The sequence below is a fragment of the Hirundo rustica genome, chromosome 2 (assembly GCF_015227805.2).
Source record: "Hirundo rustica isolate bHirRus1 chromosome 2, bHirRus1.pri.v3, whole genome shotgun sequence".
Taxonomy (NCBI): domain Eukaryota; kingdom Metazoa; phylum Chordata; class Aves; order Passeriformes; family Hirundinidae; genus Hirundo; species Hirundo rustica.
In genome coordinates this window covers 78,039,335-78,058,725 of record NC_053451.1, presented here as the reverse complement: position 1 = coordinate 78,058,725, position 19,391 = coordinate 78,039,335, and the positions used below count along the sequence as shown (strand labels likewise).

The following is a 19,391-nucleotide window of genomic DNA, read 5'->3' as shown; positions in this document are numbered from 1 at the left end:
AAATAAGGAGACTGAAAAGTTTTTCTGAAAGCTGTGCATGAAAATAGCATTACTTGCAAAAACTAAATATTCGTCTCATATTCTACAGCTTGAAAAAGATTATTTTACTTGCTTCTAACTATCAGTCTTTGCTTTACATGCTTAACACAGTCTGCACACGAACAACACATTTAAGCATCAATAGTGATAGATAATTAAACATACATATCCATACCCTACGGATTTGTAATAATAACGCTCTGCACCCTGGCATGTATTTCTTTTGTTAGCAGAGCTTGAAATTCTCAGAAGACACAAGGTTGTTTTTACTTAGAAGACTGTAGCACTCAAAAATAACCAGTTCATAAACTAAGTATGTGTCAACAACCCAGCCACAGGTCTCTAGCAAGTACTTGGCCAGTGAGCAGGGAAGTCATATCACCCTTCTCTGAGCAGAGTCAGCTGTGAGGAGTTGGGAGGTGACATCAGGAGTTCTGAGTACATGCCCTGTACTTCTCCTTGAAAAATGGGAAGGGCAATGGGCAGTTGGTCTAGAAGGGCCTACTTGCTGCAATACTGTTAAAAGCAGTGTAACTCACTGCCAGGATAAAGGAAATGTTAAAACTTTACCCCCAAAATTACAAGATTGATTTTTTTTTTTTTTTTTTACACAGCAAAAGTTTCTTCTGCTCGATTTCTCTTTAAGAACTTGATCTTTAGTCTTTCTCAGTACATACATTTATTTTTTTCTATCAACATCCTATCTGAATTTAAGTATCTATATGAAATGTACATGGCCATTACAGGATAAATGAGAAGACAAGATTTTCTTTTTGTCTCATCAGCTGTTGATCTTAGGGGGGAAAAAATTGTAAACCCAACTATATTATATACACACACACATTATATATGCACATAGAAATGATGCTGCTATAACACAACTGAAGTCAGCACGTTAATTCAGGTCACTAACTGGGTGACATCCTGAAAGGTACTGAGCACCATCAATGCATATGGCAGTCTGAGAAAGTTGAAGAGGCTTCAGCATATCACAGGATGAGGAAATGTTCTCAGAGCTCTCTTGCAACATGATGGTAAAGTCTGCTTCCTATATAATAAATAATAATAGTAATTAAAACTAGTCTATTCTTCCAGAATTTTACAGATTTCTGCCTAAATATCTCTTCCTTCTCTCTAGAGCATTTAAAATAAATCTTCTCCATTCCTTCCTGAGGCTCCTCCTCTGCAAGAAAGTTGATGTGCCTTAGCCCAGTGAAATCATTGCTCTAAAAGCCAGCCTGCTCATTAAATTATTCTGCTAGCTGTGTGTTCTCTCATTAAAAATGTATAAAGATCAGATAATTGCAGCACATATTATTAACCTTGTTTTCCTTGTTTTCATGTACAGGTTCTGCTCTGCTGCCTAGACAAAGACCTGGAAAAGGCAGTTTTCTGCAATAAACTACAATAAGCTAAACTACGATATGAAAAATTTCCCCAGCTTTCATTGAAGAGCACAAGGAATCACAGTGCAGTCAAAAACACCCATACTTTTATAACAGGGTGAAATACTGTAATCTCATTGTATACTCCTACAAATCTAAAACAGGCAGTCTTGGCTTTAGTTAAAGCTTTCGATAGGGAATTATTTAGATCAGCCAGTCTAATTCACCTAAATCTTCAAACATAGCTGCTATAAACTTCAGATTTCCTGGTTGACTCCTTCTGCTTCTTAAAGCGAGGCTGCACTTCCAGACAACAACCCAGCTAAAAATCCAATTAGGGTAGCAGCACTTCTGAAACACACTGACCTATTTCTTTTTTTACTTGTTTTAATATGCATATACTCATATTCTATTTCTGAAGAGAGCTATTTACACTGGAAATTAATACCCTTTGAAAACAAGTTACCAGAAAATCCACCTATTTCACCCAACCGGAATCCATTCATGGGAGAAACAGTGTTTCCCCGGATCCCCCAAGCAACACAAACAGTATGCAGTATACTGCAGCAAACTCTTGAAACATTCGATAAAAGATAACAATCCTCCTACCTTGTTTAGCCCTGTCTATTCGACACATTCCCATCGTGAACAGGAACATCTGATATAAACAAACAGCCATATCTTTCCCATCGCATCATGGTAACTAATTCTCACACAAAACGATGAGCAGCCTGTAATGTTTTGGGGATTTTTTTCTCAGAAAGCCTTGTGACTTATCTGGGGATTTCTCCTCAGATGATGAAGCAAAGACACAGCCTAAACTCTGTTGCTGAAAGACTGCAGCCCTTCCTTCTCACAGAGCCCTCCCAGCATATGGCAGCCAATCACACCCAGCTTCGTCAGCCCTACTGCTCTTAAACTGATCCTAACGGGATGATTGACACAGCAACACAGCACTTCTAATGTGTAAAAACAATGCATCCATACCAATGAACCAGGAATTTCCCTCACACAGGGAAGGAGTTTTACTGGTGAGGCAAAGCGATAGCTCCATGGAATAACATACGCAGCAAAAGCAAACAACCCCCTTTCCCTCCACTGCAACAGCAGCTTCACCATTTCTTGTACAAGGATTTTCAAAGCTTTTGCTAATCATAAACATGTGCACAAACAACATTTCTGAAACTGCAAAACTGCAGTGGTGCTGTTTTGTTTGTAAAGGTGAAACATGCACCAGAGTAAATCAAACCATCTATCTTTTATTTTAACATGCAAGCAAAACACACTCCGATTCAGGCAGTAATATTCTCATTTTAATACTGCATAATCTTATGTGCAGTGTCTGCATTTAACAGCAATACAACAACATCTTTTCGATTATTTCTGACCATTTGTTAGGGACTGCAGATATGGAATGCTTCTCAATGAAAACACCATCTATATGATGGTGTTTTAATACATATCCATGGCAGACAAATCTAATCAGCAGCATCTAAACTGAAGTCCATGCAATTAGCTTGCAACTGATGTTCATTTGTGTCAAGGTTCTGGCACAAGGACTACAATACCAGTTGCCATTTTCAAGTCAAGCTGTGGGCAGCCCAACGCACTTGGTACACAAGGTCTGCTGTCAACCAGTTTTCCTATAAATTTTTCTAAAGCTTTAAAACATGAGAACAAAGCAGTCAAGGATTATTAAACAAGAGTTGCAATTAAGAAAAATACAAAAAGGAACTTAAGCTGAAAGTCAATCTTTATCCAAAAAGGGATAAAGATTGCAATGCAACAGTACTTCAGGCAGCAGTTTAGGCAATTCAAGCCATTACACAAAAAATGTGTAAAATGTGTTTAAAATGCCACTAAAAGTTTAGAAATATGAATAGACAAGAGGAAAACAAAGCTCTCATTCACTGGCAGCTCTGTCCCAAGGCGCCATTGTTTCCTGTGGACTATTTTGCATATTATAAACACAGCTTCCCAAAAATCCATTATTCCTCTATCCAGCAAGCAGCAACTCTCCTTTGGGCTTCACCATCTCCCACACAATTTGTGAAAACCCTCCCCTTCCAGGCATGGCTGAAATGTGTTCCTGCCAAGAAGGCTCCTGCCAGCCAGCCCGTACTTTCTGTTCAATCACACCCCCCCCCCCCCCCCCGCCATTCTTCTCAATTCTGCCCTATATTTAAAAAAAAAAAACCAAAAACCAAACCAAAAAAACAAAACAAAAAAAACCCCACCAACCCTCCTCAAAAAAACCAAATAGTTGATTCTGGTGGGTTCGAGAGACCCTGGGGAAAAGGGTAGTAACTCCACCCATTATTAAGATGGCTTGGTGCATCTTGTTAGGATTTTCCACATTCTTTTGACTCTGCCAAACTTCAGTCGCCCTTGTTAAAAATTTTCCATGCTGGACATCTGCTGCAGGATTTATTGTCTTTACTGCCAAAACACAGTTTGCCTATTTCTGAGATAGCCAGACAAAAACATGTTGCTCTGCCATCCTTGTAACTCACTGGGGAACTCTGGCTCCTCTGTCCACGTTGGGGCAGCCTTGAAATTTGGCAAAATGCTGATCCCTTGCTTTTTCGATGTTGTTTTGAGGGTGGCTTTTTTAATATATCGAGGGTTTTTATATGTTTTGTTATGCATACGAAAATATTTTCCTATTTGACAGAGCTTTAAAACCTGCTAATATTCAGCTGACTCACAGCATCTTTTTAATTTTGTTTCTGATCCCTGCAGTGCAAATCTCGGAAAGCGTTCTGCAGTAAGCATCCGATTCCTTCAGCCATCCGTCCATATGTGGCTGGAAAGGCACCAGCCCCACAGTGCGACTGAGCATGTAATGGGCTCAAGTTACAGGAGATTAGCCGGATTTCCCCTGTAACTGCTGCTCCCATCTGCCAGAGACCAGACATTGGAGCTGACAGCAGGAAGACAACCTCGCCTGTTGCTCTCATGACCCTTCGGCTGGTGGCCCACGGACATGCGTGAGACAAGCCCTTCAGAGTGCACTGCAAGAGAGAGCACCAGAAAGGTCAGGTGGGCCTAAACATGGCATGAGGCTGGGCAAAAAAAGGAGAGAGCAATGAGAGGGAAAGGGAGGAAGAGATGCAAGAGTCAGGCTCTGGCTGGACGACTCGAGCAGGTTACAATGTAGAAGATGATGGTGCCCCGGCCAGACAAGGGAGAGTAAGCAGCACAGGCAGCACTAGTCAGCAGGAGCCAGCTGCCCTCTCCACAGACCATAGGCACATTCACACCACAACACTAACTAAGAGCTTCTATGGCCCATTAGTTCTCTCCAAAAGAGGGAGAAAACTTGCAAGTTCTCTCAATCCTCCCCTGCCAAAAAGCCAAGGCAAGTCACTAACACAACCCCTGGAAAGGCACGGGCTCAGCGCTGCCTGCACAACCCAATTAATTTCAAGTGCCACTGCTTCACAGTGCACACATGTGTCTTCTTCCATTGCAGAGCTTTAACTGCAGTCAAATGGGGCTGGGGTGCTTCCAGACAGCATTCCTGGGACTCCTGAATCACAAACACAAAACCAGCAGCCACACACCCACCCAGATCCTCGTGTGGGTTATTATGCTATAGATTCTCCCTTGGCAAAGGATTGGAAGACCCTCAACTCAATTGGGCGTGTTGAAAATAAATCACATCCCATTTGTGAACCCTTTAGCTAAGACGCATCAAAAAGTTCAAGAGAAAATATATGTTACAAAGAAAAAGACCAGAATTTCAATTTTCAGTCTGATTTATACAACAATATTATATATTTAATTTCAAAACAACATCATCCTAGAGAAACTGATAAATTCAGATGTCAAACTCAACAAAGAATAACAAAGGTAAATTCCCAACACAGAAAATGCCATCTGCTCTGCCTGATATGTTCCTGTAATTAATGAATCAAGGGGAAAATGCTTCTATTAGTGACTATTACACACAATTTTCTGAATGGTCTTGCTACAACTTCTCAGGAAAAGTGGACTATTTTGGAAGTAATAAAAAGGAGGAGAACTGAAAAATGCAGAACCCACACGGTTATTTTTCCTTCCTTACTCTTGAATCACAGCAATTAGGTCTAATTCCAGAAACAACAAAATTTGTCAATTTAAAGGGAGTTTTGCAAGAAGGGTGGAACATATGTAACGCTAGCACCGAAGTCACCAAGCAATTTATGTGCTATTCAGTTGCAGCAGATGGATGATTTTGAGCTGTGCCTAGATGACCTATGGCAACAGTGACGTTTTGGTAAGTTTGGCAATGACAAAAAGAACGGCAAAACTATTTCCTGTGTCAGTAATAGACTCTTCCCTTAGTAACTTCCCACAACTGTTACTACGAGCAAAACTCAGCTTTGGTAGCTATGGTCTGAATGACAGCATAAAGAAAAGTCAAAGCAGCTGCCAAGATTTTAAAACTAGGCACTCATGCATAATACCACTGATGCCAGCTTTTGCAAAATACCTCAATCACTATATTGGGGCTGAAGGGATGATGGAAACCATTATTAAGTTAAAGATTTAAAGAGTAATATCAAAATTCCAAGTTACTAACTCAGAAGAGGTTCTGAAAGGACAGGTCTAATCTTACGGAAAAAAAAATAGGCTTATCACAAGAACTTTAGGCTTGGCTTTTCAACTGTTTTAACTTCTTACCTCCCAGACATCCCAAAATCTCCATAACCTAGGAAAACTGGAGATTATCTGCGCACAGAAAGGAAAACAGACTATTCTATTTTCATCATATATATACTGAGAGAAATATAAAATGGAAACGTTCCACAGAAGCAAGCACATATTCAAGTTACATGTTAGGAATCAATCTTACCAAAATTAAGGTGGCTCCTGGAGGCTTTCCAAATGCTTTCTCTCCTTCCGCTGCTTGCACAAGGAGTTTAAGCCACGTCTAAATTGTGAAATCCAAACACAGGGGTTCAGGCACACATCCAGTCTGAATCCTGACTTTATTTTAAGATGACACCAATTCCCCATTGGGATGAAAACTAAGCACATGTGCACCATTCCTTTAGAGGGTGGTTCCAGTTGGGAAGGGTGATGAAGGCATCAGCCAGAGGAGAATTGCAGTTCACTCCAACCAGGCTTTTGTAGCTGAATGTTTGAGACACATACACCAGGTGCCATGGAGAGCTGAGCTGCCTCAGGATTGTAGCCTTATGCACTTAGCTTGAAATACATTTGACCAAATATAAACAACCACATTTCACTGAGTCACTTTACTCCCCCTCTCTCTTTATAGTCACTGAAGAGAAATAGGCATTTGTGGGCTGTGATTCATCCTATCCCAAAGTAGCTATTCTAAGAGATTCCATCATATCCTAAAAGCATCTGTGTTTCTGTATTGGTTACCTGAGATGGTCACCCTTAGGCTTCTTTTATCACGTCCTTCATTAAAGATGTAGGAGATGAAATCTTACTACAGAAAAAGCTTTATTACGAACACAAACATTTATATATTTTAGTTACATACACTGGATAGCACTTCAGATTTTCAAATTCAGTGCAAATAACTAAAGACATTAGCATAGAGCTAAAGGACACCTGTATTTTGACAACGTACAGTTATAGCTTTGGTGTAAATCCTCAGCTTGCCATAAGCATGTTCCAGCTATGTTGCTATATAAGCTACATAAGCTTGTTCTCTAAGCTATGCTGAACATGTTCCAGTTTTTTCTTTCCTCCCTGACTGAACAGCAATCTTTGCACTCACTCACGCTTTCCTCCTCTGAACAACTGATTGACACCAAATTAACCTAAGAAGAGTTGAACTGGGATTCTCCTCTTGATTTTCTTTTTCATTTTGGAGGAGGATATTTTCAGGGAGAGGAAAGGTTGGTAAAATAACCATTACCTTGCTGACTCTGTAAGGCAGATACTATAAACTGGCAAAACAATAAGCTGAGTAAAACAAATTGGCAAACCACCTACATTGCCTTACTCTTGGAACACTGACTTATGCAAAAGTTTTTTTCAGGAAAGTGATTCTGTTTTTCTTCATGACAGCCGCATAAAAACCCATTTTCAGTTTGCTCATCTGAAATACCAAATCATAGAAGTATTGAAGCATTAAAACTGAAATTTTAATCACCCAAACCCAGATATCTAGTTTCTTCTAGATGCCCTAGGGAAATTCTGTTGGCCTTGCAGTGGCCACTACTGGAAGGACTGGGTAACTTATATATTTGCCAGCCCCACACAGATGTTCCATATACAAAACTGTCTAGTGCCACTTCAGATGCCAAATATTTAGACACCTGTACCCATCGACAAATGCAACCATTTCCTCAGAATATTCCTATCAGAATAGATCTCCCCAAGTCTTCTAACAGAATGTAAAAGGGTTATATACAAAACAAAAACCCTTTATCATCAGCTGCTCAATATGTTTTATATCCAGAATATGTTTTATGAATCACAAGGAATCACAGTGTAAAAGCACAAGCACTATTTAAGCCAGAAACATGTATCATAAATTCAAGATGAATCTCTCTCTGATAAATGACTTCATGAACCCCTAGTTTGTACAACCATGGCCAGGGACTTACCTGATGGAAGCCTCCCGAGCCTTCAGCTTCTGCTGAAATAAACACCAATGCTTAAGCCTTCATAAAAATGTATTTCAAATCCATGTGGTTAGGAAGAATACTTCCCAAATGTGTCAAATTAAGAAGAAAGTGAGTGTTGTACCTTTAGGTTTTTAATACTCAATTGGAAACAAAGCAAAGGTGCAATCCAGCACTACCTCTGATACATAAATCATCTTTAGTGAGATCCCCATGTACTGGGAAGTTCTTCTATTGCTGATAAAAACATGCTCCTTCCTCCTCAGACCCCTTCATGACTAATTTCCTCCATACCCATTGTTCTGGCCTCAGATTTGGAGTAGTTCCTATTCAAACCCACAACAGGAGGAAACCATTTGATAAATCATCTTTCATAAAACCTACTAACCTCAGCCACAAAGTCATGTGGGCATAGGGAAACCCTCTTGTGTTTGAAGGAATGTAGTAGAAGATGCATTTACTAAACTTCTGGCCCTTATCTTGGGGATTTCCAACCTCCTGGGGGGACACAGGAACAAGATTTGTCCTCCAAGAAATTCCTAAATTATCAAAATTAACACTTAATGTAACTATATGAGAGACGCATTCTGAGCAAGTTTTCTGCATGCAAACCCAGTATTTTTAAAATCTATAACGATTCAGTTATCAGCCTCAAACATCAGCCTCAGCTCCTGCATATAATTCAAGCAATGGCTCCAAATAATACCTCTTTAAATGAGTGAGGTAATGAGAACACTCTAATTAGCCTTTAAATCAAAAGCTCTATTTTATTAACCCATTATAAACCCAAAGGGAAAAAAAATGCCACTGAAACTAAGCTACATTTTGAATCTTCCCATTTTCAATCAGCAAAAAATAATTCAACTTGCTCTTTCTAATTCATTAAAATTACCCTATTGTTTTTGCACACTACTGCAATACAGGTGTAAAACAACCTAATTTAACAGGTGATGCTGCTTCCCATTTCCCTACAAGCTGCCTCTTAACAGCCTGAGTCTGTAGGGCAGATGCTCAGGGGCATGCAGCAAAATCAGCAAGCAATCTCCACTGTAAGCAGAGAAAATAAGCTCCAGGAAACTTCACAGAAAATGAAAGCCAATTGGATAATTTTTGTTTTTTAAAATCAGTAAGAGCAGCATTCAATCCCTCGCCCTTTTACAGCAATTAATAACCCACATATGTAAGAGCAGAGGACTCCATATAATTAAAAAAGCATTACTTTGGCAAGAAGAGAAGGCCTGGAGTATGTAAGTGCAGGGTTTTATTTCTTTCTGTGAAGTATGGATGACAGGTAGGAGAAAGCTATGCCAAGTGAACTGTTGGCAAGCGACTAGTCTTTTGGTTAACAGGCAGCTCTGTTTTGTGAAGTCTATGAGTTTGTGCTCACTTACACAAGCTTTTCTTTAAACATTAGACTTAGATGCATTCAGTCACGAGTTTTGCACCGAATTTCCATTTGCACCTCAAAAGAGGTTGGCTTTGTTTCAGCTTGTTTTCTGATTACTGTGAAGTGTCAGGAACACTTTGTTGTATAATGCTTTTAAACATTACATGTGGATCTTTGCCTAATTACTCTGCCACAAAATACTATATACATGAACATGAACCTTCATTTTTCCCAAATGTAACAGAAACCAAGAAATAAGTAGCTGTAAACACAAAGAGAAACAAGAATTGTTTTCACACAGAAAACACACACACACACAAAAAACCCAAACAAAAACAAAAAAAACCCCAAAAAACAAAACAAAACAAAAAAAAAACACCAAAAAACAAAAAAACCACACACACACACACACAAAAAAAGAAATCCACAAAAACACCACCCACCAAAAAAAAAAAAACAACCAACAAGCAAACAAGTATGAGTAATGCAGGGCAAGAAACAAGGTCCTCAAGCAGAAGCACTGTGTGGGATAAAACGGCATCCAACAGTATGACCTCTGAAAACAGCATGTTTCAAGTAGCACATGTCAATATTTAATCCCACCACTAGAAAAGTGAAACAAATTACAGAAAAAAAAGCCTCAAAAATCAAAATGCACACAGGACTTCATTCACCAGAGATCCAAAGATGGAACTTGTAGGGAAATGTCTGTAAGGGGATAGCATCCAGCTTTCTAACACAGCTACTTCACCCATCCCGTGTTTTTCTTCAGCCCTCCTCTTCCTTTCTCTCCCCAAAAAAAGTGTTTTAAATTGACAAAACCATTCATTTGGCTGTTCCCCCTCATATCAGTTCTAATAAGGATAAAATATGACCACTAGTACATATTAGTAGAGCCAAAATAAGATTAGAAGACATCCTGTCTGCTACCTTTGGCTTACTTAAAGGTAATACTACTAAGCAAAGGGGAATGCAGGGAAAAAGTACAAGATGAAGATTACGCAGGTCTTTTGCTGTGGGGTGTGTAATCTTATGAACTTAAGACTTTAAGTCTTTCACTATAACTTAAGCTAAATTTCACTGCAGACTGCCTGTCCTTTTGGCAACTGTTATGTTACCTCATCCACCAAAGCTATCTTCAGCAAGACCCACGAGGAGAGGTTTGCCTGTTTGGGGAGGATTGCATTAACCATCAAAGAGTTCTGTCCTATCCTTCAGGAACAGATAAGAACAAAAGAAAACAGTTGACAAAAATATTCTACTGGTCCTCAGGTATTCTCCTAGAAACTTTGACTGCAAGAAATCTAAAGGAGTTTCTTACCTAGTCCAGCTCCTGCCTCAAAAGAAAACAGTCATCAAGAGTAGACTGGGACAGCATGGCTTTGCCTTGATGAGTCCTGAGAAGCTCACAGGGCAGATACTTGCTCTTCTGGATGACCTGCTGGTGTGCCGCACTACTCTCCTAGTAACAAGATTTTCCCAACATCCAACCTGAATCTCCAAAGAAACAATTGGTTGTCACCCTCCCTTAGTGTCACCTGGCACTACTAAGTACAGTTTGGTACACTGATTTTCATAATCATCCTCCAATAGCTGTACAGCTACCCTGTTACAAGACTGTCCCTTGCCTACTAGTCATCCAAGCAAATAAACCCAGCTCTCTCAACCTAGACCTCTATCCATAAGAGAAACTTTTCACTGGAACTAGACATGGCAATAGGACTTCATCTGAGCTAGAAGTACTGCTTTGACTAAAGCTGTGACCACATGCTCAATTAAGACTGGATGAACTAGAAAGACTTCTAGTTTTCCCTTCCTTTACTACGGGCTGCATATACAAGGGACTACCACTCAGATGTTTTGCATTTGCTTCTTTTGATTTCTTTTTGTACTGCTGACAGAAGGGATATGTTAAAAGCTCTGCATCCTGTACAGAAATGTCCACAGAATTTCAGACTTTTCTATTTCAGTACTTTTAGTTATTTTGCATAATGAACGCACTTCTATTTTACAAAGGTATCTAAGATCAAGCTACCTAACAAAAAAAAAAAAAAAAAAAAAAAAAAAAAAAAGAAGTTACCAGTGCTTATTTTCTATAGGAGTTCTTAACAGGTACTTTAAAAACCCCCAAATTTTATCCAGCTGTTTCAAATTATGGCCATCTCCAAAGATTTCTTTTTGAGCCAATGTAACTTCAAGAGTACTGGCAGCTCAAAAAAAATTAAAAAACCCAAAACAACAGAAAACAAACAAACAAAAACCCCACAACCCAACAACAACAACAACAAACCCTCCACAAACCCACAAACAAAACAACACCAAAACCACCAAAAAAACCACCACCAAAAAATGTCAAACCAAAAACTCCAACCTTTATGGATATCCATTCATTCTGCTCTTTTTTTTCAGTCTATTATGCAGAAATCAACAAATAACTAAGAACCCGCTGACAAAATCTTGCTGGAATAAGCAAAGTGGAACTACAGCAGTTTCAATTATTCCTCCTGTTTAGAAAATTCATTATCTCAATCCTAAAAGCCTTCTGCACGGTTCTGCACTAATAACATTTTCCCCCATCCCAGTTTGTTTCCAGCAGCAGACTCCACCAGGGACTCAGCAGCAGTGGGGACCAGCTCTAGCAGATTAGGAACTGCTTGTATCATATAAGAAAAAAACACTTCAGCCATCTTTGAAGTTTGTATTTCAAGACTCATTTTCTTCTTGTATAGGATGGTGTAAGCTTTCCAGAAGGCAAGAACGGTGCTGTAGTAATCCTCCTGTCAGCCCCAGGGCTATCACCACAATTCAGATGACCAAACTCTTCTGCTGCTTTTTGAGGGAGGAGCATTAAGATACACCCAGCTCTGGCCTCCAGTTATTGCCACACCATTAGTCAAGTGGCCTCTTTACAGCTCAGGAAGTGGACAGATTTTTCTTCTCTCTTCCTCTAACTCACAACAGCAAGGACAGATTATTTTAAAATAAAAAATAACTGCCTGAAACCACCAACATCATCTTCTGATGGAATATGCCTTAATCTTAACATTACCCTACCCTCATCCTTCCTGTCCACACTCACCACAGCTCCCACAGGAGGCATATCCAGGTCTAACCATTCCCAGGATTTCACAGCTTGTGCCTCCAAGACAAATCACATACTTCTCTTGTGGGACCCAGCAATCCAAATGACATGGCACACTTTCATCTGCTGTGGTATAAACTGGACTGGGTTTTCCAAGGAAGTAGAGGGAAAGAACCAGAGAAATCAGCTGGTAGGTGCAAGTGGCAGAAGAAATATACTCCACTACAAACCGGAAGCAAAGAGCACAAAACATTATGAAATTAAGTGAATGAATCAAGTAATGTAAGACCTACCTCTAACTGCCAACAGGTAATACACAATCCTGAGAGTGAAATATATGATATACATTGCATCACCCAAAGCTCTCTAGATGAGATATAAATCCCATGTCTTTTTTTTACTGCTCCTCACAATACAGTGTCCAAGACAAGCAGACGACAAGAAGCACTTTGTTCACCCGCTGCTGCAAATGTGAAATCCAAGGTGCTCATATTAAAACATCTTTATTAGATTTCATTAACCTGAAAAGTCAAAACTAAAATTCATGTACTCAAAGATTACAATAAAGAAACAGCTTTAGGAAGGCCAGCATTAATATCTTGCAATGGAAGGTAGCAGAATGTCCCAGAATTACAAAGCCTGAGAATTTCAGCAGATACTTTGACACAAGGTTGAACATGATAAAATCCCCAAATTTTATCACTTTGTGTTTCTTAAGAAAAGCTTGTTCTTAGTAGTCCTCTTGGCACCTTCACAGATCACACCTGGACCAACCAGCAAAGTTGATCATATTTTTGACCTAACACTTCACAGAGAAGTTGAACATTATGGATATCACAACACTACTGCAGTTATGGAAAGACATTGCCTCGTTCAGGCAAGTGAAAGCATGGCCAGCTTCCCAGGAAACAGAGAAAGCCTCAGCAGAGTAAGGACTGACAAACACCAAAATCTTGGAGATCTCATCAACAGCAGCAGGGCAAGGGCCTGAGGGCTCAGGGACCCACACATCAGCAATGATCAAAACCACAGTCAACTCCTGACAAGCATTCCTCCAGTAACATACCCACAAATCACCCTGATGCTATCAGTATCTCACCAAATGCATAGGACAGAAACTCTCAAATGGAGAAATGGCCAATAAATGCTGAAATAACTAATGCATCAAAGCCTGTGCTTAGGCTTTCCATGCTCAAGGCCTATGACATCCATACAGACATACTGCACAGCAAGGAAATACTCCCCTTGGTGAAAACCTTGTGCACACTTGGAAAACCCTCTCAGGAAACAAAACCGCGCCTCGCCCATATCCACCAACAGCCAGCTTACACAGCTCAAGCCAACCGCATTTAGGCATCAGCTAATCTTCAAATGGGATGTCTTTTTTTCTCTGAGACCTGCAAATTCAACCATACTCCTTCCAGTCTGATACCATCAACAGAATACGTGGAAGTTTTCTTCCTCCTTGAAAATGTAACAGCCCTACCACAGCTGAGGAAACTCACTGTGGATATACTGTCCTGAGCAACCACTGGTTAGTGCCAAATCTCCCATTCCTGAAAAAGATAAGCAACACAAACAACTATTGGCCCACTTCAGTATGCCTAATAGTACAGACCACGGACATCAAACAAAAGAAAGGACATGGATCTTCCCATATTTCAAATTATCTCTTTCCAAAGGAGGTATGGGCTGATATAAACTCAACGTCACAGACCTCCTTTTTGATACCCTCAGGCATGAAATATTTGTCTCTCACCAGAGGGGATACCTCAAAAGGGCCCACAAAAATATTATGAATAGCTTGGGCCCTTCCTAGATAAACTAGGGGCAATGGAGAAAAGGCAGCTGTAGAAAGCTGCTTCCACATCACTTGTTCCTTCCCCTGTAGAGACCTACAAAGCTCAATCCCTTATACACTACTTTTTAACATCAGTGTCAAACCACCAGGTGAATTAGCCAGCAACAGTCTGAAATTCCGCCAGTGTGAAAATACAACAGACCTACTTATCCTTCAGCACAAACTGCAGCACCGTCCAAACAAGGAGGAATAGCCGAAGCTAAACCTAAACCTAGAATTAAGTGGAGAGCAGAGGAAAACCCTGTCAAGAGTTTGCAGCCACGGCCAGACCCTAGGTTTGTTGCTTTAAGATACACGATCCCAGCTGGTCATAGGTCAGAAGTATTTCTGGACTTTACACTGACATTATACTTTCATACTGAAACGCCACTCAGTAACAGCATTGCTGTCTCAGCTCTATCTAGGCAAAGAGTCATCTGAGTCCCCAGTGCACTCTGGGCAGTCCATGAAGCCTTCCAGTCTAAAAAATCGGATTACTCCAGAACGTGTTATGTCCTTCACAGTAACACAGCATCATACTATCATCCTCCCATCTTCCAGGCTGCATCCTCACGGTGCTCAAACATCCACCCACTATTTTACAGCTCCCTGTGGCTTAAGCCCTGGGCAGCAGCAGAGGAACAGCCCCTGACGGTCATCACTGCCATCAGGCACCCAACGTGAGCTCAACATGTTAGCATGCAGCAGCAAGGCAAGATAAACTGTTGAGTTCTTCAGCACTTCAAGATTTTTTAAGAGGTTTAGTCTTTCTTCATATCTGTAGTTGATTGAGTCATATATTTTTATTCCAAACCTAGCTGAGTGTTTTGATACTGTTTCTCTAAAGCCCTAAGCCAATCGATTGTGTCAAACGCAGTTACCACAAAAAATCCATCCACAATGACCAAGACAGCAAAATGCACAAGGGAAAGAAAGTATCAGTAGAAAAGAAAGAGATTGTTTTTGTTTTTAAAAGTTTATTCACAAGAAATGAGTGACTTGAAACAGAAAAGCATTTTTGATTAACACTCTGCCTTGACTTCCATCTCAATGACACTTTAATGAACACTTTCTAAGTAGCTCTACTTGTAAATGAACGTGGGAGAATATAGAAGAAAGATAATGGGAGGGGAAAAAAATAATCCATCAGTCATTTTATTTCTTAGATGCCTCTGAGAAAATAAATAATAATTCATCAGAGGAAAAGTGATCCACCAAAGATTTGACTGTTAAAAGATATCTGGAAGAGAATAATAAGTAGAATGGAAGAGTCTGAATTACAATAGAGGGCTATGAAAAAAGGTACAGTGTGATCTGGAAGCCAATTAGGTGACTTTGTAGCTCTTCAGAGATGAAGGCAGTGTGTTCACATCTGTCCTGAGTACTTCAGCAACAGAGAGCTAACAATAAACTGTCAGAAAAAAAAATTATGGAAGAGCAGTAAATGTGATTGTAGGACTGGCTGGTGCCATGAAAAGTGAGATTTCTACCCTGGTAACTGACAGCATGAAAATACCTTCTTTAATAATAAGTTTAATGTGATTCATAGGTCTTTGTTTCTATTTTTATTGCCAGATTCAACAAAATTCAGAAACATTCAAGTAGAACTATAGTAAGACCTATGAGGGCCCATTAAAAGGGGAGTGTGGAGTGAAGGCAATATAAACAAGAAAACCATTCATTCACCTAGCATGGCATGACTTTCAGTGAGAACATGCCAAATCTAAATAAATTAGGCTATATAATTCTGCTTGGCAGCATAAGGAGCAAAATAATCATGTAGTGCTTCTGAGATTCCAAGAGCTACCCAGAGGATGCAAAAAAATCTAACACCATCAGGCAGCAATGGGAATACAAATTTAATACACTTTTTCTTTCTTCCTACCATAAATCAGTACAAAAAGTTAACAAAACTCTTTCCAGTGTCTTGTAACCAACCTTTTAGCCCAAGGAAAAGCAAGATGAAGTTTCCCCCAATGGCAGTCACGTGCCATTGCTGGCAAGATTCATGTACTACTTTTGCTATGGTAGGTATTACCACAGCTTAAGAATCCCTAGGTTAGGAGAAAAAGCATTTAGTACTGCACAGTACAGTTCTAGAGACTGCAACCAGCAGAGAAACTGCAGAGCATCTGGAGTATAAGAGATGAAAATTTCACCCACCAAGTGTTAGCAGCAAGTAGACTTTATTTTTAATCTTCTTATGACAACTGTTATTCTATAAAAGCCAAATTTAAGAAAATGATGCTCAGACGAAGATTTCAGCATCACAATCTCAAACATACCAATTCCAAAGATTAGAAATTTTGGCAGGGTTGCTGTTGACTAAACCCAAGCCATTTCTTCAGAGAGAGGGCCATAAATAATAAAGGAGGTAAGTTCTCAGAGCAGAAGGTATGTTGAAGTGACCCATGTTATATCATCCACCCACCTATCTGCACAATGCAGATAGGTACCACCCCTGTGGTGATGGCAGCAATACCACAACAAAGCAGCCCATCTCTCCAGCTGCAGGAAAACAGGCACTGTCCTGCAGGTTACCTTGCACAGGCAGACAGACCCCCACACCGTACAAACCACCAAGGTGGCCCACTGCTATTCCAAATTTCACTGACGTGCAGATAAGCCATAGCATATGCCTGCAACCACAGCAAGTGCCGAAAACCAGAGTGCCCCAACTGGGAGATCCAGCCTGTGGCAGAAGTTCCGTTGCTATGATCTCCAATGAGCAACACTGGAGCTGGCACCCCACCACAACCTTATCACTGCAGAAAGAAACTGCAAGGCTGGCTCTGCCCAGGGCTTCATGCATCCTCTAAAACCATGAGGTTGACACTGCACAAAAGGGCCTTGTCCACAGTGGGAAAACTACATCCCTTCCAGCAGCAGTATCAACTGTACCCGACAAATGCAAATAATATCAGTGCCAAACACAAGCTACAAATTGACATAATTGACGCTGGAGCAACTATTTTTTTAACTTTAAATATACTCAGAAACTGTATGAAAGGAGCTTTCCACTAGTCTTTGAGAGTAACTTCAGAGCATTTCCCAGAAGAGTTGAAATATGTATTTGGCCCTAAATCTTACCGGAGGTACCTTTTTCATTTGCACAGCGTGGTACGTGCACACACGAAGGGAAAATAGAGGACAGATGGCTAAATCTATGCATATTTACTAAGGTACGAATACCACATCAAAATCATAAGCGCTAGGCCAAGTCACATGTTTAAAATTAATTACACTTCCGCTACTACCTACAAGTCCACACTGCTTTAAAAATCTACAAGTCTGAACAAGACACGTCAGTGTGACACGATCACTTAAGTATATTAATCCCACATGGATATCCTCTGCAGCTGAATTAAAGGCACACAAGTTATTCCTTGCTACTGTTCAAATACATATTCAGCCACATTACTGCTTGTTTCCCCCCCCAGCAGAAATGTAAATATGCTGAAAAGAAACAGAAAACAAAACATCTGGAAACAGAAGCCTATAGGCAACGTTCTCACAGTTCAAAAAACATGTGCGCATATTCTGTGTATGTGCAGACAAATACATATGTACGTTCAAGGAATAAATACATAGCGCTTCCACGCAAAACCAGGAGTAAGAAAAACAGCTCATTTCGGACAGTTTCTCCCCCTCTGTCACACTCACCTTCACGGGTGTCCCCCCCCCGAACCTGCCCAGCGCTATTCCCCGCTGGCCGCAGCGAGCTCCCGGCGCAGGGATGAAGCGGGCGGGCATGGAGCGAGGAGGGAGGATTTGGAGGAAGCCGCTGGGGCGGCCACGGCCTCACGAGGCCCTTTCCCTTTCCCTTCCAGAAGTAACACAAAGTTATGACTCTCGCTCGCCGCTCTCCCCGCTCGCACGCCGTGCCAAATGCTGAGTTAACAAAACCATAAATCACCGCTGAACCAGACGCGACGGCCCGGCAGCAGCGCCCGCCGCCTCCCGCCCCGTCCCACGCCGCGGAGGCTTCCCCGGGGAAGCGAAGGGGAGGCGAGCGGAGCGGGCAGCGGGCACCCGAACCGGCGCGGGGCTCGGAGCGCCTTCCCGCGCCCTTGGCGGCGGCAGCGGGAGGGACGGCGGGTCCAGGTGCGGCGGGACGGTCAGCGGCGGCGGCTCCCCGCGCAGGGAGGCGCCGTGGGCCGCCGCGGCCGCCAGGCTGCCCCGGAGCCGGCGGCACCGCTGCCACGGCTCCTCCGCGGGGCGCCGGGCAAGCCGAACTCCCGCCGCGCACCCGCCGCGTCCCCCGCGCGGCCCGGCCCCGCGGCGAGAGGACACGGGCTAACCTCGCACTGTGGCCCCGCAGCCGCCCCGGAGCGGGGCCGGGCCGGCGGCGGCGCGGGCGGCTGCCTTACCTCGGAGCGGAGCGCGGAGCGGGGGTACACCCGCGTCTCCCAGCCGGGCGGAGGCGGCTCAGCGCAGCAGCGGCTTGTCACCTCTCCCGCCGCGACCGCGACGGCGGCGGCTCCTCGCGTAGGGGCGGTCCGGCCCCTCCCTGCCGGGGCCGAGCGCCGCTCGCACCGCCCCGGGGCCGGGCGCCGCAGCCCGCGCCGTTCGGCCGCCGCCGGGGCCGGGGAAGGGGCAGCGGCAGCGCGGGGCCGGGGCTCCGGCGAGGGTGTGGGCCGGCCCGCGGTGTTTTGCCTCGAGCCCGGCCCCCGGAACGGGCCCGAACGCTTCCTCCGCAAAACAACGGGGGCAGCGGCGGGCGGGCGGTGCTGCAGAGCGGCCAAAAATCCTGGGTTTGCGTCGTGTTGTTCGGCTTCCTTTTGACTGCTGGAGCTATGGCGTGTCCCCGGTTACCGTGGATGATTTTCTGGAGGAAACAAACGCGTGGCTTGGCTGCCAGGGCTTGTTCTTCCCCATTTTCACCCGAATTCGTGAGCAGTTTCTTTTCCCGTGAAGTGTCGTTCACAGGCCAAATGGGCACTCTTCCTCTCGCCCGCAGCAGCCAGCGCAGGCCCCGGTACCCTTCTGCCCCCGTTCTCCCACAGGCCGCTGTCCCTGGAACAAGGGTTGGCACCTTTCCCTAAAAAAACGTGGACTATTCCCC

The 19,391-nt window shown here is 42.5% G+C and overlaps 1 protein-coding gene across 15 annotated transcripts in view; it reads right to left on the bottom strand.

Moving 5' to 3' along the window:
- MBNL2 (muscleblind like splicing regulator 2) overlaps window positions 1-18,833 on the bottom strand; it is a 107,276-nt gene extending 88,443 nt beyond the window's left edge. For 5 of the 15 annotated variants that reach the window (XM_040056664.2, XM_040056667.2, XM_040056672.2 and 2 more), the window contains exon 1: window positions 2,034-2,279. The gene's annotated coding sequence lies outside the window, so the exon portion shown is untranslated. Of the gene's footprint in view, window positions 1-2,033; window positions 2,280-18,696 lie in introns of those variants that run through there. The other 10 variants (XM_058419461.1, XM_058419463.1, XM_040056678.2 and 7 more) reach the window with 5 other exon arrangements.
- Between the last annotated feature and the right edge of the window lie 558 nt (window positions 18,834-19,391).